The following is a 23,278-nucleotide window of genomic DNA, read 5'->3' as shown; positions in this document are numbered from 1 at the left end:
CAGAAACAAGAGCACAACACAGTGAAACATGATTTATGTTCTTTTAAGGTGGGCAGGCTTGGTACTTTTCACAATTTCTCACATGATGTTGATTTCACATCTGTTTCCTCCTTTGAACTCCTTGCAGGATCTCAGAGGAACTAAGTGGTGAATATTGTGGGGAGATGAGAGACAGCCCGACAACATGTGATTAGCTGACACTTGTAATTGACACTGTGGCAAAAAAAACGGAGGCCACCAATTATTTTATCTCCCTGAAGCACAGCATTCATAAATGCCTGAGGATTTGTAACAATATGCTAATTATGATTAATATGCATATTACTTAATGGGCATTGCTTTGCTGATGTGTTTATTTCTAACAAAGAGACACCAGGTATTATTGATGGATTTGTGTAGCCCAGCCGAATATAATGCTGAGGTGCTGTCGTTGCAGCCCTAAAGCTGAACCTGTTATGACTGTGACCTTCTCAGGTGTGATTTCCCAGCTCTCCCACCATCCTGTTCAGTTGATTTGCAATTCTATTATTCTGTAGGTCAAGTGGCTCATTTCTACTCATCAAAGTAATAAATCTGAACGACTTTGACTTATCTCCAATTATGTGGCTTAAGCTACTCCAGTAAATAAGTTAAAACGTGATAGAGCTGAAATGTGGTTGGCTTTGGCTTTGCACAAGCTACTGGAAACCTTTTAAATTGCCTCTCTAACCAACAGTCTGAAAGGAGGACCCCCTCATTTAATATCCACAAGGCATTTATTCAACAGATGGGAAGAAGAAATGCCTGCTCAAACTACAGACAAGCTGCACAATCTAAATTTTATGATGCAGAGATGGGTCTCATTACTGGGAAAAGCATAAAAAGAAAATGGGTTTTGTAGAATTAAACATTACTGTTCCTGCAGAGGCAGAGAGAGAATGCATAGGAGAAGATTGCTCCAGCTTTAAATACTACATCTTTGGGCTCAGAGATATAGTGGATGAGCATGTAGAGTACATTTTAATCATGTCTGCAGGTCAAAGAAGACGGAAAACATAAAAAGGGCAAGGGAGACTTAACTATAGAGTATAAATTGAGGCAGATCTGCACGCTCTGGGCAGGAAGTGTAAGAATTGATCTGGTTGAATCTGAGGGACCCTGGCAGGAAGGTAGTGCAATGTGAAGTTATTAACTGAGTACGTATGGTATAACACAGTGAATAAAAATAGATTCCACTGCTGTATGCACGGACTTACTCAAGTAGCACAGTGACTGAACAAAGTGTTGCACTTCTACAGTGCCTTTCATGACTTCAGGATGCACCTTGGAGCCAATAGAATATTTCAGAAGTGTGGTCTCTGTTGTAAGTGAAGAAATGGCAGAGCCCACTTGTGCACAGGAAGCTCTCAGAAACAGCAATGCAATAATGAGCAGGTAATGTGCTTCTGGTGATGTTCACTGAAGGATAAAGGATCAACTGTCTCTGGAAAAAATCACTGATAAATGCCAAAATGGAAGGAAAGACAACAGACTCAGAGCAATTGTGGCTTAACCTTGCATCCTAGCACCATCTGTAAAATAAGATAAGATTTCTTATTAGTCACATGTACATCAAAACACAGTGAAATGCATCTTTGCGTAGAATGTTCTGGGGGGCAGCCTGCAAGTGTTGCCACGTTTCTGGCACCAACATAGCATGCCCACAACTTCTTAACCTGTACGTCTTTGGAATGTGGGAGGAAACCGGAGCACCTGGAGAAAACCCACGCAGACACAAGGAGAACGTACAAACTCCTTACAGACAGCGGCCGGAATTGAACCCAGGTCACTGGCGCTGTAATAGCGTTACGCTAACCGCTACGCTGCTGGGTGCAGTGACCTGGAGACTGGTTCCAGGATAGTGGGCTTACCATATGAGAGAGTGAGGAGGCTAGGCCTGTATTCTCCAGAGTTTAGAAGAATGAGAGGGGATCGCAATGAAACTTACAAAATTCTTACAGAGCTGGATTCTCCCAGCTGAAGAGTCTATAATCAAGGGTCATAGTCTAAGAGAAAAGGTTAGGCCATTTAGGACTGAGATGAGAAATTTTGTCATAGAGAGGACAGTGAATCTTTGGAATTTAGTATCCTGAAGGACTGTAGAAGCTCAGTCACTGAGTTTATTCAAAACAGAATTGACTTCTAGATATTAAGGGAATTAGAGGATATGGGGAGGGAATTGGACAATGCCACTGTGGTAGAAGATCAGCTATGATCTTGATGCATGGTGGAGCAGGCTTGAAGGACTGGTTGGCTTACTCCTGCTCCGATTTCTTATGCTTTTATATGTCTGCAGCTCTTGGGTCAGAATCCTCAGTCAGCCAAAGACCCATATATATATATATATATATATATATATAAAAACCTCTGGAGATGATCTTCTATTCATGTGGGCATTACTGCCAATGATCTGAGGAATAAATATCCAAGGTGTACTCATTTGCCTGAGAGAGCAGATGGGGCCTCTGTTCCATGCTCATCAGATTGATGGCAGCCCCAGGAGGATAGCACTCCCTTGGCATTGTGTTGTGACAGTCGATGCCTCACTCAAGTCTCTGGTGTGGGACTTAAACACAATGACTTTCTTTCTCAGAGTTGAAGCTGCTACCTCGAGCCATGGTAGCATCTATTGTTACATAATTTAAAGTTGTCACAGTTCTATCACTCTGTAATGATTTCTACTATTATTCTACCTTCAGAATCTGGGAGGTCAGCAAAGATTGTGTGGCACAAAGGCAAAACATTGTAATACCAGAACTCTGAGTCATAAACAGATAATGCTGGGAACACTCAACAGGACAGGCAGCATCTATGGGTCACTGTTTCAGACAGTGAGCTAGTCTGTGGTGGAAGGGAGGGCAGGAATGATTAAACAACAGATGGAATGTTGGACCCAGGCAACTGCAGATGGTTACGGGGCAAGTAAACAAACAATGGGGTCTAGTTGAGCTGTGAGTGGTAGCAGTACAATCTTTAACTGCAACCCTTCTCTAAAGAAATGGAAGCAGTGGTTATGATTTGTAATTGGTTGAACTCAAAGTTGTAAAGTGCAGAACTGGAAGTTGAAGTACTGGACCTTTAATCTTTGTTAGAAAGGTTTCGAAGGGGAAAAGCAGTGGGGGCAGATGTGAGCTGGTGTGAAGCTAAGACTTGTGCTTGAGAATTGGATTCAGCAAAAAGAATTAAGGAGACCAAAGGAAACCAGCTTATTCTTCAGTTTTCTTAAAAAAAAGAGGAAGTGATGGAAATTCACTGTCTGTTGTGGTGAGAGTATCTTGCTTTGGTTTGATCCTGTAGTTACAAGCTCCTCTTTATGCAGTCTATCCTCTTAATCATTACAGTTGGAGTTTGGAATGTGCTTCCTGCTAGGATGTTAGATACAGTGATCAAATGTAGCAGTTAAAAGGGAATCACTTAAATACTCGAGCCAAAAACTTGCAGGGATATCATCAAAAATTGAGCATGTGGGATTAGAATGGTCATCAAATGAGCATTACAGGCTTGATGGACTGAATAGCTGTATCATTCTGCTAAGCTTCTGTACTGTTTAGGGGTCACAGAATTAACCCAGCTGAAATGCTTCACCACTGGAGAAATAGGATAAAGGGAATCAGGGTAACTCTGCCTTTACTGTGCAGTAGGAAAGAAATGGAGGTACACATAAGCCCTGCAAGACCGAAGCGGGAAGCTTGCTTCCAACTCAAAAATTCACAATTATTCATTTGAGTGAGGGCCAAGGATGGAGATTATTCTTGAACTGGGAATAGAATGAAATGGAGATAATCCTTGCCTATAATTACAACATTGATTGTGGAACCATGTGATGGCAGTTCTACTGAACTAAAAACCAGATGAGAAATGTCGGAGGATCAGGGCGCGGATGATCATATCAAAGGTTGCCAAAAGACTGAGAAGACAAGAGTGTGTAATACACCAGAATCATATTTGCTGAAGATGTTTCTCAGAACTTTGGTTAGCATGTTCTGAATGTGGCCAAATCCCGATTGTGGAGACAAAGCAAGTTGGGGTTTCACACCACATACTTTGGATAGAAAAAAGGAGGTTGAAGATGAAATGATAGTTTGCAGGAGTCAAAGTGAATTGAGGGGGGGGGACTGACAATATTTGTTTGGACTAGTACCCGTGGAGAGAGAAATATTTACAATGCAGTAAAAGATCAGTCCAAACATCAATAGTCTAAAAAAAATTCAAAATCTGAATTTCAAGAAGGAGGTGACTCTTCAAGATGAATGTTAATGAATCCACCAAATATTTTATATTTTTTAGAAGTTCTATATAGTTCATAGGATTATTTACTTGTGCAACATAATGTGAAAATAACATTGGGTACACAAAAACCACCACTATACTATGGAAGTTTATCTGTATTCTGAATTATACTGGGTCCCAAGGAATGGGGAGTGAAGATCTTTCACTGTATTAGGATGTGGGCAGGGAGGGAAGGGCAATTCACCTCAAGTGGAATTAAAGGAGTAGGAGGAGGATCTGAACAAGGAAATGAACATGAGGTGAGTTGAGAGAGAAACCAGAACTTGAATTCAGTTTTAAGTAATGATCATACAGGATATATTGGAATTTGAGCACATTTTTAGTACTTGTTGTCTGCTGTTGATAATGTCAAATGTCAGAGTCCCTAGTGTCAAATTACACTAGGAACTCTTTGACATAATATATTTGATTGATCTGAATTTACATGCTACCACTAAATGTCAGTTGACCATCACCTCATTCACTTAAAGTATTGTAAGTGTATGTGTAAAAGTCACAAAAATAAGGATATCCCAATAGCCTCAAGAATATACTCAGATGAGGTAAAACAAAACTTTGCTGTCACTAGTAGGGGATTTGGTCTGTCACCAGTGGACATGGACTGGACAGCTTCCTGTCTTGTTATGCAGGTGCTTGACTTCTGAGGTACAAACTTTGGACTGTCTACAAAGAACGGCATTTCAGACATTGGAGAAATCAATTAGGCTTTGCTCTTTATAAAGCAAGTGTTCTTTTTGAAGTCGGCATATCTTTGAAAGTCCCTTAAAGGCTTCCCCGCAAAAGGTGAGTCTGTATGATTAAATTATAGACTCATCTTTCTGTTATGTTTGAGGACTTGATCCTTATGCCATGAATCAATTGAAAGATGAATTGCATCTCATTCCAGTCACTTAAAGGTGATGTGTTGGGGCAGCTTGTTTGTTTAGTTCTTTATTCTGTCTGTGTGGTTCCATTTTGATTCCTGATGCAGCAACTTCTCTTAATTTTCCTCCTTTTACAAAATTTTACTTGCAACTAATATTTTTTTGAATGTGATAGACAATTCAATAAATGGCAATTTAAAACTGGCAAGGTTGTGGAGCAATTCCCCATTTTATTGATCTATTACATTGATTTTCTTGCTTTTTTACTTAACTTTGTCTTAAGTGTGGTCCTATCAGTTCTGTAAAACTGCATTGGTGTGATCTTTTGGGTGGTCCTCCAATAAAAAAAAGCACCTGTTTTAGGTAAAATTAATTTATGGCAATCTGAGCTGAGTTGTTAAAACCAACAGTGTGATTATCCACACCAATAAATGCTATTTCAGGTAAACTTAATTCAAACCTCCCATTGGATCCGATTCCTAAATCATGCTGGAGCAATGTTAATTAAACTGCTTCAGAAGTGCTGCTTCAGAGACATCCCCATAAACTGTGTATAAACCATTCACTCCTCAAAGAATATTCTTTAGATTCCATAGTGCTTGCCAGTAAAAAAAATAAATTTCTTGCTCTTGGAAACACAGCTTCTGATTGACATTGTCCATTTTTTATATGATAGTCTACAAATGCAAAAATTATGCAACAAAAGTAAATGTGCACATGGATTCCAAATGATGTCATAAATGGGAAGGTTTGTTTGCATGATTCATTGCTGTGCTACTTCCGTCACAACCTGTAGTGGTTGACATGAGGCTCTTTCATTTAAGTCTCTGCATTGGACTCATTAAAACGACTTCATCTGAATCTTGCCTCACACAAGGTGACAAGTATGGTTGAAATGTTGTATGTGCTTCCTATCAGTCGAACAGACAGAAGGACTGTGCATTTTCATTGATCTGAAAGGCACCAGTTTCCTGCTTCCTGGAGATCCAGTAGTAAAGGCAGTGCAGCAAGAAACAGTTTCACTTATGGTATGGTTGCATTCATGTGCTCCCTGTTACTTCAGTGGGGAAGAAATTAATGTGTGGTGGCTGCTGACACTTGTGTAAGTCAGTACAGGTCACTCTGATATTCAATTTGAGCAAAAAGCTTTACTTTACTTCCCAACTTGTGAATATTATGGTAGCCAGAAACTTGGGAACTTGCCAATCAACTGCTTCAGTGTTCTAGAGGGGCATTGTGGCATTCTTCATTGCTGGTTCCCAACAGTGTCCAATAAAAGCATTGAGTAGAGAATAATGTCATGCAGCTAATGTTAAAAAAAATCAGTTCAATACTTGCAGCCATGTGGTCACTAAGCCATATTGACAGGGGAGTCTTCTCCACTTTGGGTGGGCATTGCATGGCCACGATTTGCTGCCTTCGTTTTATGCAAACAGTCCATGACTGGGCTGCACACAAAAACCTGCACCTTCTGTTAAGATAGAGCTGATGTCACTTTAAAGGTCAATTATGCTGTTACCTCTCAGGGGTCATCTGCATTTAAAGTTACTGCATGAAGTGTTGTGGGGGTGGGAGAGAGTAGAATCCCACGCATGTTGGATGGAAATGACCGACAGATTAAGTTGAGGAAGGATAAGAGGTTGTTGGAAGGTAGGGGAGACCAAACTCTTCTGGTGACTCCCTTTCATCAGCCTGCATTGATGGCCTCTGCACACAGTGAATGATGACGAGGGAAATTTACTATCACAAATATATATATAAAAAAGGGAATCTAATGTAATAGTGAAACAATAAAAGAAGCATTGTCAAATGATTCAAAGCAGTGTCTCATTGAAGCAGAATTTAAATGCCAAGGTTTCCGTTGAGTTGAAGGGGCACTGGAGAACAAATGTCACTGTATTGTCATGGTGCCAACTATCAGCTCCAGCACCGTGAATTATTATAATTGCTGTTAAGCTGCTATAATTATATGATCACATACTGAACATTATATACCTTACATAGTAATAAGTAAAGAAATTATAGAAGGTAATGGAGGCAATCAATAATTTTAATTGCCAAGACATTCTACTTATTTTATTATTTTAACTCTCTCAAAGGTAGTGCTGCCATACTTCAGAACCAAAGTAAATGAGAAGAGTGATGTTCTGCCAACATTTAAGTCGCTTCCTGCTCCTTCTGTTGGAGCTATCAATTAGCAGCTTGTAGAGGTCTGGCCTGTGGTCCTTGCTTTACACATAGAGCATAACACTATTCTCCAGGGACCGGGGCACTGTAACATTAATTTTTTTTTCAATACCTGTAATGTTGGCGAAGCCTGAATACAGACTGTAAATAAGAACAGTCTTCATCTACTGCCACGTTATCAATTATGGGTATAACATTGAAACCACCTTAGTACTGAGGTGGGACATTTTTCACCAGTCTCCTTGCAGATCCAATCAGCTCTGTTGCTTTTCATCTCCATTGAGGTAATTAGGGACAAATTAAATTCTGATTTCAGGTGCTATAAAATGCTATCTTCTCAGTGAAAAATGACCAGTAATCAGATGAACAACAGAACTTTGAATTTACAAAGGACAAAATAAAAATCTCAAATAAATGTAATTTTACCTAAGTTGAAAGGTGCTTTTCGTTTGCAACTAAACTTGGTTGAAACTGAAATAAGAGCAAAAGAAAGATGTTGTCTCCTATAGACTCTTTCATATCTTTGGCATACTCCACATCATTTGCCAGTGAAAAAAAGTACTTTTGAAGTGTCCTGATGAAGAGTCTTGACCTGAAACGTTGGCTGTTTATTTCCCCCCATAGATGCTGTCTGAACTGCTGAGTTCCTCCAGCACTTTTTGTGTATTGCTCCAGATTCCAGCATCTGCAGAATCTCTTGTGTCTTTGAAGTGTATTTATTGTCTTAGTGAAGAGAATTTCTCAGCAAATTTTCACGCAGCAAGCTCCCACGAGTAGCCACGAGATGAAAAGAGCAGGTTTATTTTTTCTGTACTGGTCGGGGGGATCAGTATTTGCCATGATAGCTGCCTCATTCTTTGACTTGGGCTGAAGAATCTGATAACGAAACCCGAGGTGAGACACGAGGCCTGGTTTAATTTCTCATTGAAAGATGTACCTCTGGTGCAGCACTTTCTCAAATTGCCTCGATCTATATGATTGTCTCTAAAGTTTGGCAACATTCTGACTCAGGTGAGGGTGCTAAACTAAGGGTGGTTCAGGCCCATCCAGTGATCATAGTGTGACAAGTTTACAAAGGCACCATTAATTGTGTATGCAGCAATCGATTAGGGAGATGTCATTTTGTAAATAAATAATTGTGCAGGTTCCAAAGGACATTTAGTACTCAAAGGGATCAATGCATCATTTCATTTTCAGCAATGTGTGACAGCAACAAAACACTTGCTTTGGGAACAAGTCTATCCTTAGTTTTGGAAGGACCAGGGTGCAAATTCACCAGGAAGTTAGCAGGGCTCCATGGGATAAATTGAGAGATAAAGTTACATAAAATTATAATATCCCATGCATTATAAACTATTAGGAGTTGATTTGCCTGGGAATAGTTTAATGTCCTCTGTGAAGCAGAAGAGACTTGAATGATTGTCATGGATTTAGCTCACTGGGGCCCATTGACACTCTGACCAACAGGATAAAACTGGCCTGTTATGCACCTTTGCCAATATTTGATTTAATCAGGAAGGATGTACAATAGGCCTCTGAGTTGATATTGCCTATTTCATCTGTTTAGCCAGTGTCATCTCTGTAGGCTCTGGAACTATACCACGTGTATGGAAGGTAGTAGTGACCAATGCTCCGTGTTTTGAGAAACTCTCATTTACTATATTCTGCTCCAGCATGGATTCTAAAAACTCTTTTTAGAGCTGTTTTTAGTTTTTGCTTATCTTGGCAGCTATTCACTTTTTTGGTTATTTTTATAGCCTTTAGGACTGGAGTTTTGGCCCAGATAGTTTAACATTTGCACCCAAGGTATTCTAACAAGAATTCCATTCATTCTATTAATTGGAGGAGTAGGAACATATGGGCGTGTGTGTGTGAGAGAGAGGGAGAGAATGAACTACCTAACTTGCTGACCCCATACTTGCTATGACCCATGTGTCTAGTTAAGGAGGCCATTGTTATATTGTACAATGCCAGCCTTTCATCATACCCTCCTTTACATTTGTTTGATTAACATGAAGAATCATCATTGGGAAACATTCTCCTTGTTTTTTCGATCAAAACCCCTCGTGATTTTGATGGTAGAAAGGAATGGTGAAAAAGGGGCATAACCTTGTGGAATCTTCAGTTCCCAACTTCCCCTCTCTGCTGGATCTCCCAGGAAACTCTTTGAAGTCAGTTTTAAATTAGGATCATAACCCCAATTTAAATATGTTAATGAAGCACCCTGTTTCTCTAGAGTGGTGCACTCGGGCTCCTCAGTATCAGCTGCCATGAAAATGATTGCATTCCCTGTATTTAAGTATTAAATCTGTTCCAGTCCCTGGCCTACTCCTTCCTCCTACGTACAAGTTAATAGCATTGATTTACATAATTTCTGAAAAAAGTTTATCAGGCTGACGTCCCAATCTCTGGTCTCCCTCAAAGTGGAGTTGTGAATAGTTATCCAATCGTCTTATTAGGTGCCTTCTTAAGGAAAAGCGTCACTTTCCCTGATATTCCTGGGGAATTGCTTTCAAAGGCAACAGCAAGTTTTGGCCAAGATTCGGAGAGCATTGCTGGCATGCCAGCTGCGGAGGGGGAGGTTTGGGGGGTGGTTTGAATCTCCTGCTTATTGTAGCTTTCCAGTCTTTCAGGCTTCTTGACTCTTTTACAGTTGACTGCATCCTACTGACAGGAGGTCTCGTATGTCTTCAGATTAAGTAGAATTCCAAAAGCATTTTTAAGTTTAGATGAGTCATTTATAAAATTACTGCTCTTACAGTATTATTTTCTACATGTAACTTCCCAGGTATTCAGCAAAGTGATAATAGCCAGAAGAAAATATAACAGAAAATGGGGGAGATACTCAGCAGGCCAGGCTGCATCTGAGGAGAGAGATGATGACTGGTTGTAACCTTATGGCCTGGGATATCCCCCCTACTCTACCTTTACTACCAGCAGCATTGAATGTGGAGCAGCACTGATTCATCAGCTGAGGCAGGACAGGAAGTTGTAATCCTGAGGAGGTTTCTTCCTCTGTGTTTGACATGATGTTATAGATGTCAGGGGTCCTGGGGTCAATAATGAGTACTCTTGTCTGTACATCACCACGCCTGCCCCTCCAGTAGGTCTGAATAAAAAAAAACTGAAGATGCTGGAAATCTAAAACAAAAACTGAAAATACTGGAAATACTCAGTAGGTCAGGTCACATCAAGAAGGTTATCAAGAAGGCAAATAGAATGTTGGCCTTTGTTGAATTTCAGAGCAGGGAGGTTATATTGCAACTGTACAGGGTACTGTTGAAGCTGCACCTGGAGTACTGCGTGCAGTTCTGGTCTCCTTACTTGAGGAAAGATATACTAGCTTTGGAGGCAGTGTAGAGGAGGTTCACCAGGTTGATTCCGGAGATGAGGGGGTTAGCCTATGAGGAGAGATTGAGTCGCCTGGGACTATACTTGCTGGAACTCAGAGAATGAGAGGAGATCTTATAGAAACATATAAAATTGTGAAAGGGATGGATAAGATAGAGGCGGGAAAGTTATTTTCATTGGTAGGTGAGACTAGAACTAGGGGACATAGCCTCAAGATTTGGAAGAATAGATTTAGGACGGAGACGAAGAGAAACTTCTTTTCCCAGAGAGTAGTGAATCCGTGGAATTCTCTGCCTAGGGAAGCAGTAGAGGCTACCTCATTAAATATATTTAAGACACAGTTAGATTTTTGCGTAGTAGGGGAATTGAGGGTTATGGGGAAAAGGCAGGTAGATGGATCTGAGTCCACGGCCAGATCAGCCATGATCTTATTGAATGGTGGAGAAGGCTCGACGGGCCAGATGGCCTCCTCCTGCTCCTATTTCTTATGTTCTCATGTTATCTTATGTTCTCATGTTATCTGTGGGAAGAGAAACAAAGTCAATGTTTCAGGTCGGAAACCCTTCGTCAAAACTGAAAAGGAGACAAAAGTAGTTTGTAAAGCTGCAGGGATGGTGGGGGCAGGGGTGTCTCTGATAGGGTAAGTCTGGGGTGACGATGGTAAGCTGTAAACAAAGTTATCTGGTGAGTGAGGGAATGGGAGCAGGTAGAGAGTGAGAACCGAGACAAAAGAATATGGGAATTGCAAAATACAGAGCAGGATGACGCACCCAGTAGATTAGGCTGGGCATGTGCTCCAGTCCCAGAGAGAGGAAAAAGAGGAAAACGAACACAATCTGAGCTAATATCACAGATGAACGACTGATGTGTACTGAGAAATCAAGCTACCTGAAGTTGTTGAATTTAATATTGAGATCAGAAGGCTGCAACATGCCCAGATAAAAATGAGGTGCTATTCCTCAAGTTTGCATTGGGCCTTAGTGTGATAGGAGAAAACAGACTAATGGGTTAGAGTGGGAGTGGGATGAAGAATTAAAGTGGCAGGCAACGGGAAGCTCAGGGCCACCCCTGGGCACTGAATGCAGATGTTCTGCAAAGTGATCACCCAATCTGCGTTTGGTTTCTCCAATGTAGAGGGGGCCACATTGTGAACACCAAATGCAGTACTCTAGATTGGAAGAAGTGCAGGTGAATCGCTGCTTCACCTGGAAAAACTGTTAGGGTCTTTGGATGGTGCAAGGGCAGAGGTGAAAGGACAAGTATTGTCTGTGGCTGCAAGGGAAAGTGCTCTGAGAAGAATGGACCAGGGAGTCATGAAGGTAACAGACCCTGCAAAATGCTGAAAGGGGAGGAGAGGGGAAGATGTGCCTGGTGGTGGAATCTCTTTGAAGGTGGCAAAATTGCAGAGAATATTAAATGCAGAGGCCAGTGGGGTGAAGGTGAGGACCAGGGGAACTCTATCCTTGTCTCGTCCCAGAGGAGAGTGAGTGAGAGCAGAGGTGCTAGAAATGGATGAGATGCAGTCAAGGGCCTTATAAACAGTGGTAGAGGGGAAGCCACGGTTCAAAAAGAAAGAAGGCATTTCAGAGGCACCTGTGTAGAAAGCCACATCATCAGATCAAATACAACACAGAGAGAAGAAATGGGAGAATGGGATAGTCCTTACAGCAGGCAGGGAGGGTGAAAAGTAGCTGAGATAGCTGTGGGAGTCAGTAGACTTGTAGTGGATGTTAGTAGCTAGCCCATCTCCTGAGATAGAGACAGAGGGTTCCAGAAAAGGAAGAGTCAGAGATTGACCATGTGAAGGTAATGGCAGGGTGGAAATTGGCAGCAAATCAAACTGTTGAGTTCTGCATGAGTGCAGGAGGCAGCACCAATGCAGCCGTTGATGTGCTGGAGAAAGAATTGAGTTAATGGGTCTGGGTAAGACTTGAGCAAAATCTGTTCCACATATCCCACGAAAAGATAGGCATAGCTTGGGCCCATGTGAGTATTATCATCATCTAATTGGTCCAATTCACTCATTGACCAGCTAACCTTGTTTAGAACTTACCACCACGGTCACCCCGGTTTTATCCTCCCTGCAACTTCACCAGCTTCTTTTGTTTCCCTTTCAGTTCTGACCTGAAATGTTGACTCTGTTTCTCCTTCCACAGATACAACCTGACCTGTTGTGTACTTCCAGCATTTACTGCCTCTGCTGAGTCTGGCTGATGGGATCGGATGTACCAGGGCTTTTGGTGGGGAAGTCATACTCACAAAATCATACCTTATGGAATATCATGCTGTAAGGTATATTTCTGTGAGTCTGCAGGATGCCAATTTAGACATCAGCCTCAGATGTTTGGAAGGCTAACTGGGTTGGGAGAGACATTTTTATATCTGAATTCAGTGTCTAAGTTGATGTTGGGTAGTCCAGTTTTTTTTTCTCTCCATTTCCCTCCACAGATGCTGCCTGACCCACTGAGCTCCTCTAACAGCTTGTTTTTTGCTCCAGAATCCAGCACCTGCAGTCACTTGTGTCTCTCTCTATTCTTTCTCGGTTTGAACTTAATGGTAGTTGCTGGGATTTGCTTGCCTCATTTCAGTGCAATTGCCATTATCTCAGAGGAATGTAAAATGCAGGACTCTCAACGCACTGCATGAATTTGATCCCTTGCTGAACTTCCATCATTTTAATTTGATGAAATCTGTATCAAAAGGGCTGAAGTCCTTTTGTTGAAGTCATTACTGCCAGTACATTCCAGAACTGGTCAGAACTTTCATCAGTTCTGTTAAACTGATTTGTGACCCCACAGATACCATTTGATCTGCTGAATATTTCCAGCAGTCTGTTACATTAGGTATTGATCACTGCTGTAGACCATCAAAGATTATTGCAGATAGAGGGGAATGTTTGTCCTGTAGTCCTAGTGTAGTCAGCTGAATTCTCAGTTTAGTCACCAGAGGATTTCTACTTCCATCTTAAACTGGCCCATTCTCATCCATTAGTGTTTAGTAGGATAGAATTTGGATGAACACTGTAAGTGGAGAAATAGTCCACTTTGCTGCATTATCATAAATGCAATGAAGTTGAAAATTGATGTGAGTGCACAACTGAGAGTCTTTTTGTTCCCATGCAGAATTTTTCCATTGCAATTATTGAGGGCTTTTCCTCAAAGGATTCTGCTCTTAGTTCAGTCACAAGTGACCTTGTTAATACTCACATTGCATAGGAAACATTTGGATTCATTTTCATTTTCACAGTCTGGATGGTAATGATGGCAAGTCCATTAGTAATAGAACTAATTGCATTTCCATCCCGTTGATATTAAGGGGATTATTTTCAGTTTCACTGCCTGTAGCTTGGTGGAAGAGTTCACCTGCCCAGATATGGTTTCTGTGATCTGGAGTAGGATGCTTGGAAGCAGGTTCAATGATAAGATTAAGAAGCAATTGGATATTTATTTGAAATGGGGAAAGGTTGTTGGGCCAGTGAAAGAGAATCGGAGGAGTGAAACTCAATGGATGGACCTGCCAAGAGCCAGTGCTAAGACGAATGCCGCCGTGAGCTCTTGTGATGTATCAGTCCATGATTCTCTGAACCTGCTTGATGTTCTTTCCTCGTTTACTCCCCAGGTACCAACAATGAAAATTTATTCCAATTATTCTCACCTTCTCTTACTTCCACTTTCTCCGTGTCACTCACAGGGTATAGGCTTTGCTGGTAAGATAAACATTTGTTGCCCTTCCCTAATTCCCCTTGAGGAGATCATGGTGAGCAACCTTGAACAGTTGCAGTGCAACGGTGAATGTATTTCCACAGTGTCATTAGGGAGGGAGTCCCAGGATTTTGACCCAGTAATATATTTACACCTGTTGCCATGTGGAAAGGAAAATGTAGCCAGTGGTGTTCCCATGCTGCCTGCTGTGCTTGTCTTCTTGCTGGTAGAGATCACAGTCTTGAAAATAGTTGCAACAGAGTCAAGGGAGGAGGCCAATCAGCCTGTGAGTTCAAGCCGGCTCTATGCATGAGCAATCTAAGTAGTCCTACTCCCCATAGCCCTGCAAATTCTTTCCTTTCAGATACCTGTCCAGCTCCCACCACTCATTGTCACTTTCTTGTGTCACTTTTGCTCATGATGCATCCCATGACGCTTAGTTCTTGACCCCTCTGCCAATGGGAACAGTTTCGCTAACTATACTCTGTCTATTTCCTTTATGATTTTAAATACTTCTGTCAAAACTCCTCACCACCTTCTCTGTTTGAAGGAGAACAACTTTGGTTTTCCTAGTCCATGTACCTAAGATCTCACATTGCTGGAATTATTTTGGTAAATCTTTTCTGCATCCTCTCTAAAGCATTACATCTGTCCAAAAGTGTGACACTCAGAACTGGATACAAAACTCCAGCTGTGGCCAAACTCATGTCTTGAATTAGTTCACTATGACCCTATGCTTCTATTTATAAATCTTGGGATCCTGTATTTTTTATAAGCACCTTTTCAATTATTCCTGCCCCTTCCAACAAACTATGCATAAATATGCCACATCTCACTATTTTTCTACCACTTTTAGATTTCTGCCTCTTCTCATTCTTCTTCCCAAAATGGCCACCTACCTGCCCATTCCAGCAGCACACAGTAGGCTGGAGGAACTCAGTGGGTCAAGCAGTTGACATTTCGACTGTCCATTTCCCTCCATAGATGCTGCCTGACCCATTGAGTTCCTCCAGCTTATTGTGTGTTGCTCCATTTTGCTACCCATTCCAGCAGCCTCTCTATATCTCTTTGAAGTCTATCAGTATCACATAGTTTGCTATGCCTCCAAGTTTTGTGTCATTTGCAACTTTGTAAATTGTACCTGGTACATCCGGCCAAATTATTAATGTATATAAGAATCTGCACTCTGATAAACAACTTTTCACTGCCATGGTCTGCTTTCTGTTACCGAGCCAATTTTTTGTCTTATGCTGTTACAGCTCCTTTTATTCCACGACCTTCAATCTTGATGACATATCTATTGCGCGGTGCCTTATCAGATGCCTTCTGATAGTCCTGTGGTTGTCCAGGTCACAGTAAGCATCCTAGAGTACTGACATGGTCCAGGAGGTGCAATCTGTTGGTCTAACATTCCCTGCTGTGCCGCTATTCATGAGATTAGCTAAACTAACAGAAAGAATATACTTAAAGTGCCTTTACTATTTGATTATTTGCTGCTTTACGCAATGTATAGGAATGTTTTTAATTCCCTGGTTCTTTGTTTAAATTAAGTGCTTGTTAAAGCCCATCAGAGCACTGTTCCTTGTACTTTTATTCACTGGGACCTTTTTCCACACCTATTTAAATTTGACAGCCCTCTGTGTCCTGCTCTCCCTTTAAACTCACTGTACCTTTGTTTCTCACACTAAGTTCACAATCCTTATTGAAGAAAAAGTCTTTGAAACCTTGGTGAGTTGCTGCACTTTGTCTCACTAATGGTACGCTGCAGCCATGGAGTGCTGGCAGCAGAGGGAGTGAATGTTTAACAAAGTAGATTCCATCCAAACAACTGCTTTGTTGTGGATGGCAGTGATCCTGCCATGGTCATACTAGAGCCCCAACAGGTGACGGACTAGTTTGCCCACCTAGTCATGCACTTGCTATGGGAGACGCTGACAAGTTTACCTCCCCAACACCAGCTATTCCCACATGACTCTTGTGTATGTCACTGATTGGCCTAAACACCCCTCAGATGGCCAGTGGAAAAGAGAGGTAAAGTAAAATGGTACAAACCAACAAGTATTTGGTCAGGGTTGAGTGTATATGCACAAACTACTGCAGTCCAGATTGGATAGATAAAATATTATTTTCTCCCGTTGCTAAATTTAGGGTTCAGTAAACCACTTTTGTTGGTTAAGCAGCTTATGTGCTGCTTGTGCAAACTTGCTCTCCACAAATTGTCTGCTATATTTCTACTTGGCAAGGATAATTACTGTTTAAGGTACTTATTTTGTGGTGAAATGCTATAGGATATTGTGAAGAAATAGTGTCATAGAGTTAAGCAGCACAGAAACAGGCCCTTCAGCCCAACTCATCCATGCAGTGTGAAAGGCTATTCTTTTAGTTCTTAATTTTAATGTTTACTTCAGCACCAAAGTTGATAATTTACTAAATCTACTTTCTTTGAGAAATTAAGTTCACTTTGCACTGGAGGTTCCCAAACAATTTGCTATCCCCTGCTTTAGAGAGATTAAATATGTTTGGCTGCCTCCAACCAAATTTCCACTGTTATAAGCATTGAATAAAAATTATTTGTTATAGTTATGCCTGCCCTTGCTAACTTTACTGTGCCCCCATAAAGGCCTTCCCCTCCCCAAGTTTGAAAACCTAGACGCCATCTTAAAACCACAAATGGCCTTTGGATAATGCAGTGATGCAGCAGTTAGTACCGCTACCTCACAGCTTTAACAACCTGGGTTTGATCCTGGCCTCTGGTGCTGTCTGCATGTGGTTCTTCCCATGGGCGGGTGGGTTTCCTCCTCTCCAATTGCTCTGGTTTCCTCCCACATCTCAAAGATGTACTGGTAGGGGAACTGGCAACTGTAAATTACCCCATAGTGTAGCTTAAGGGCAAAAGAGGAGTTGATAAATATGTGTGAGCCAGGTAGTCAGTCACGCAGAGGTAGAGGGAAATAGGAGAGGAGGAACAGTACTTATGGGGATGCTCCCATGGGAGTTGGTATGGGCTGAATGGCTGTCTTCTGTAAGCTCCAAGGGCTGTGTGGCCTACTCCTGCTCCTATTTCTTGAGTAGCACATGCGAGTCATTCCTTTGCAGTGTCTCCATGAAAACATCACTTCTCAGTTCCATTCTGGCATTGAGCACAAAACAGCATCCACAACCTTTATATGGTTTCAAAGCAGAACTTGACTTTGTGGCAGCAGATTTGAAAAATCAGGCTGTGAACTTTCACAATGTTTTTGGTGTATTTTAAGAAACAAAAACAGGTCAAAACCACAATTCTAAGTGGTTTAACTTAATTTGGTAATAAAACTTGTTAGAACTGAGAGAAAATAAAATGTGAAACAGATAGGAAAAGTATGTATGTTGTTGCTTTAAATCTTAAACTGTAATCCCTAATGATGGATTTTTCACTTGACAATCATTAAATTAAATCAAGTCAGCTCTTATGAAACTTGCTAATGTCCTGCTGTGTTTATATTTTTAATGTACTGCATTACTTTGGCAAACAGTAGGTACTGGCAGTTTATATTAAGTTATGCAGTGCAATATTTCAAATCAGGCAGCTCCTACAAAATTTAAAGATCATATTTAAATATATAAACAGTGGCAAATCATCAGTTTGTTAGTTTTCCCCTAAGCTGTATTTGTTTTAAGAAGTCATAAGGTTAAACATAAACTTTTTTTTCCAGTTTGTTTCCCTTCTCTGTGCTTAGAACACTTTAAAAAAATTATAACTGATTGATAAAATTCCTTATCGCTTGCTTGCAAAGAATTACAAAGTGTTTCCAGCACAGGAAAGGGACACGTGGCCCAACACATTCAGGCCTGCCTTTACGTTGTCCTCAAGTCTTCTCCCACTCCTTTCTGAAATCCCCGGTTACCACTTTCAAAATTACAAATGCAAGTAAGATGAAGGAAAGCCATTCATGGCACCTTTGAAATCACACCCATTTTGGGCTTGCAGTCAAGGGTCCATGGTCATAGTAAACCTCGAAAGATATGAAACAGAGGCAGGAGCAAGCCAGTCAGCCCTTTGAGGCTGATCTACCATTCAACATGATCATGGATGATCCTCCACCTCAATGCCATTTTGCTGTTCCTTTCCCATACCCTTTGGTACTTTTTGTGTCCAGCAATCTATCTGTCTCCTTCAGTACATTCAGTTTTGACCTCTACAGCCCTCTGTGGTAGAGAATTCCATAGGTTCACCACTCTTTGAGTGTAGGAATTTCTCCTTGTCTCAGTCCAAAACGTCTTGCTCCATATGTTGAGACTGTGACCTTTGCCCCCCCCCCCCCCAAGACAGCAGAAACATTCTCCCTGCATCCTGCCTGTTCAGCCTATCAGGATTTTTAGATTCCAGTAAGATCTCCTCTCATTCTTCTAAACTCTAGTGAATGCAGGCTGAGTTGATCCAATACCTCCTACCTTAGGGATAAGTCTGGTGAACATTAGTTACACTTCCTCTGTGGCAAGTACCTCCTTTCTTAGATAGGGAGATCAATCCCATATTACAGGTGCAGTCTCACAGGTACAATATGTTCCATAAGAGCATTTTGGCTATTGTGGATTTGTAACCCAAATATTACAAAGTGATTACTGAGGAAGAGAGTAATTTGGTCATTTGAATTACTCCATCAAGAGACATTTCCCAACTCCTATTGTGGATTCCTATTGTTCCTTAAATGACTGTATTGATTTTGCCTTACTCCTCTTAAACTCTGATCAGATTGGAATGAATTTTAATATTTTGATGCCCTAGGCCCAGGAGTGGGGGAGGGGAGAGTGGGTGTCTTTCCAGTACCTCAGAGGAGAGTCCAGAAGCAGGTACAGTACTTCTGCAATGGATTTTTAATCCAGCTGCTGTATTGCTATATCATTTTTGGGTTTCCCAATTAATTAATGTGAGTGGGTGTGATGATAACACTGCAAACTTGCAAGTTAATGGAGTTCAGTGCAGGAAAATCAGTCAAAGGAATTGGAAGAGTGAAGCCCAATCCTTCAAAGGCAGTGCCTTGTGTTAGTGATGCCTTCTTGGATGTGCTGCTGGGGCTGCTTGGAGAAACCCTTCCCAAATGACTGGAGAACGAAGCCTGCCAATGAAATGAAGAAGGTATAGCCAGAAGTTGTCTATGTGGTCATTACCAGGAGGTATTGGTGAAAGTAGTTTAATTACCTAATCATCGCTGGGAAGGTGACAGCACTGGTACATTCACCTCCAGCCCAATGTATTTATCACCGCATTCCCGTCTGTTTCCTGAAGCCTATTTCAGCATGTTACTCTTAACACTGACAGATCGTGCACTCTTCATGCTTCCACCTCTCCACCTATCATTGACAGTAATCCTCAATATTATGCCATGTCTCTCCCTTATGGTCACCCTCAACAAGTCACAGAGTCATAGAGAAATATAGCATGAAAACAAGCCCTTTGGCCCACCGAGTCAACACTGACCATCAAGCTCCCATTTTTTACACTAATCCTACCCTAATCCATTTTATTTTCCCCACGGTCCCATCAACTCTTTCCCTCTGATTCTACCACTCACCTACACACAATAGGTAAGGGCTGGATTCATTGGCCATTCCTAATTGACCTCTAGAAAGAGGTGGTAAGCTTCCAACTTGAACTACCATAGTCCTCTTGGTGCTGTTTGCAGGGAAGTTCCATGATTTAGGTGCAGTGAAAATGAAGGAATGATGATGTTGTTCCATAACAGGTGACTTGGAGGGAAGCCTGCAGCTGATGGTGTCCCAATGGATCTATTGGATCCTCATCCATGAACGTAGAGCTCATGGATTTAGGAGATGCTGTCAAAGGAACTTTGGCAGGTGACTGCAGTAGTTTGTGTATTTTGTAGTTGATTCTAGTGCACCAGTGTTGGAGGGAATGACAGCTCTCTCAGTTGAAATACCAGTGCCTCAGAGGTTTGTGAGAAGGAATTTGCAAGGCATTGGGATGCAAATGACTTTGCTGTTTCTGAAGAGGATGGAGTTGAGGGAGTGAGGGCCTATGCCCAGGCTAAATAATATTTCTGTTCACAGAATAAAATGTATAGAAAAGTTATTTACCTCTGTGGGGGTGAGCTCCTGCGATTCCTTTGAAGGCTGCTGGTAAGGACCCAAGAAAACCATGCAGAACTTGGTGCACGTTTCCCAAAATGGGGCTCAGGACCAAGAATTGCATGTTCCTCATATCTGATTCCTGTTTCAAGCAGGCCATTCTTTAGAAGCCAGTCTGTTTCTGATCTGGGAGCTGGCAATCAAATGGTGAGCATGTGAGAGAAATTGCACCCAATAACACATCACCTCAAGACAGGGACACAAGTGATTCTGCAGATGCTGGAATCTGGAGCAACACACACAAAATACTGGAGGACCTCAGCAGGTCAGGCAGCATCTGTGGAGGGAAATAAACAGTCGATGTTTCAGGTCGAGACCCTTCATTAGGACTGGGGTGTGATATCGTCCAAACTCTCCTTTGTTATTTCCTGTCCATCAGCCAGTTTCCATTTCAGTGCTTAGGGTGCACTCTGAATTGACAGAGATTTGAGATCGATGTAGAGTTTCACATGGAATGCAAATTGCGTAAAGTGGAAATGCATCATGTCCTGAGACTTTAACCAGCCCTGTTGGTTAGTTGTTTCCTTGGCCAAGCTTTTGACTTGCATTAGTACAATTTGCAAAGTAATCTGTGGGAAGCCAGTTTGTAAAGGATCACCAGGAGTGTAGAGAGTATTGTGAACCTGAGTGAAATGGAAAGGGGCTGATCAACATGCTGTGGTCTGTTTGTGACAGCTTTCCTGCCCCAGTTGATTGAATTGCAATGCTTTCTAAAGTGGTCATGCAAGCCACTAAGTTGTAAAAAAATAATCGCCTGGAGAAGACCAGCAAACATAACTGTGCCCAAATCCTGAAAATTAGTTTTAAAACATCAGTGACAAAGTTGGTTGTCTGCAATGTATCCCTAGAATTCAAAGTTGCATAATGCAATTAATCTGCTAATTCAAATATTTTCCATTGTTAAATACCCATGTTACATTGTTTGCTTTACTTAATTCAGACCAATGTAAAATCAACTTGGTAGATCTTTGCGGCTTATGCCTTGTTTGCGTTGCAGAACCACTTTTGGCGTTTGTACAGCATTACTGGCTTCATTCTCAGGTGGTGTAGAAAGTTTTCATTTGCATTGCGGTGTGGACTTGTGCAATATTATTGCAGCTGTGCATGTGCAGGGTTCTGTGTCTGCAGTGATTCCCTGGTCATGGCTGCATCATTCTATGATTTTTATATTTCCATTTATTTCTCCGTAACTTACTGTCTCTCACGACCCATCAACTCGCCCTGATTCTCCAGCCAACCACCTACACTGGAGGCAATTTATAGTGGCTAAGTAACTTATCAGCAAGACTTTTAGTTGTGGGAAGAAACCGGAGCACATGGGAGGAATCCCACATGGTTATAGGGAGAATGTGCAAACCCAAACCCAAGGACAGGATCGAACCTGGATCGCTGGAGCTATGTGACAGCAGTGGTAACAGCAGCACCACTTAAGGAAGATGAGCAAATGGGCAATTAGTGAAGACTTGGTTAAAGAGTTTGGGTTTCAGGAACTTCTCAAAGAAGGTAAAGAAATTTTGGAGTTAAGCATTGGGGAAGGAATTTCAGAGTTGAGCTTTTATCACAGCTGCCATTGGGCAAGAGGTACAGGAGCCTGAAGTCCCACACCACCAGGTTCAAGGACAGCTTCTTCCCTTCAACCCTCGGTTCTTGAACCAACTGGCAAAACCCTAATCACTACAGTTTAGCAACACTGACCAACTTAATCACTTTGCACTAAAATGGACTTCAGTTTTTTTTGTTCTTATTGTGTACTTTGTTGTAAAGGTTGTGCATAATTTATGTTCAATTTATGTTTTTCTTGTGAATGCTGCTTATATGATGCTGTGTGCCTGTGATACTGCTGCATGTAAGTTTTTCATTGCTCCTATGCATATGGCAATAAACCTGACTTTGACTTTGCAGCTGAAAGAACAACCACCATCTAAAATTGGGGACGATCAGGAGTCAAAGATTGAAACAGCACAGATATCTTGGTTGGAGAGATTTTAGAGACTGAAAACAAAGGACAAGAATTTTAGACTCATGACATTCGGAAGTATTAGTCAGCAAGCACATGGTTGATGTGTGAATGGGATGGCTGAATTAAGACACAGCTGGCAGAGTTTTGGATGAGCTTAAGGTTATTGAGAGGAGAGCAAAGGAAGGCATCAGGAGTGCAGTTTGATTAAGTCTGGTAATGGGTGTTTGGTTGCTATTTGTTCCCTTCTATTGCATAGTCAGTTCAACAGTTCACAAAAAATGCTGCAAGAGGTCTTCTGGTTGAGGCTGGTATGCCATGCTCTTGGGATGTCTGTTTGTCTGCATTCCTGTCCTAAAGACAGTCAGGGGAACTGGATGAATGTAAACCTATAAGCAGCTGGCATGTCTACTGTCACAGTGATCCATATGTGAACTCATGTACACTAATTCTGTCTCACAACATAAGTGATTACTTATCTCTCAGTAATGAATATAAAGCAAGTGTTTCACTCGGCTTCTCTTCTACATTGCTGTATCCATGTCATCTTTAAAGCAAAGATTTGGAGAGCATGAGTAGTTTTTATGTATGTAATCAGTATATGATAGTTGTTATCAGAATTCATTTGTGAAGGAAAACAGATAGGGATGGTTGGGTGCACTCTATGGAGGACCTCAGTGGAGTCGACCAGAAATAAGCACAAACTAAACAGGCATGTGATTCATCAGCGCCATACAAGGTTTTCTTCGGAAGCTTCAGGCCCCTAGGATTCCCCTAATGTGTTT

The sequence above is a fragment of the Pristis pectinata genome, chromosome 3, assembly GCF_009764475.1.
Source record: "Pristis pectinata isolate sPriPec2 chromosome 3, sPriPec2.1.pri, whole genome shotgun sequence".
Lineage (NCBI taxonomy): Eukaryota > Metazoa > Chordata > Chondrichthyes > Rhinopristiformes > Pristidae > Pristis > Pristis pectinata.
Note: the sequence above shows the minus strand (reverse complement) of the source record.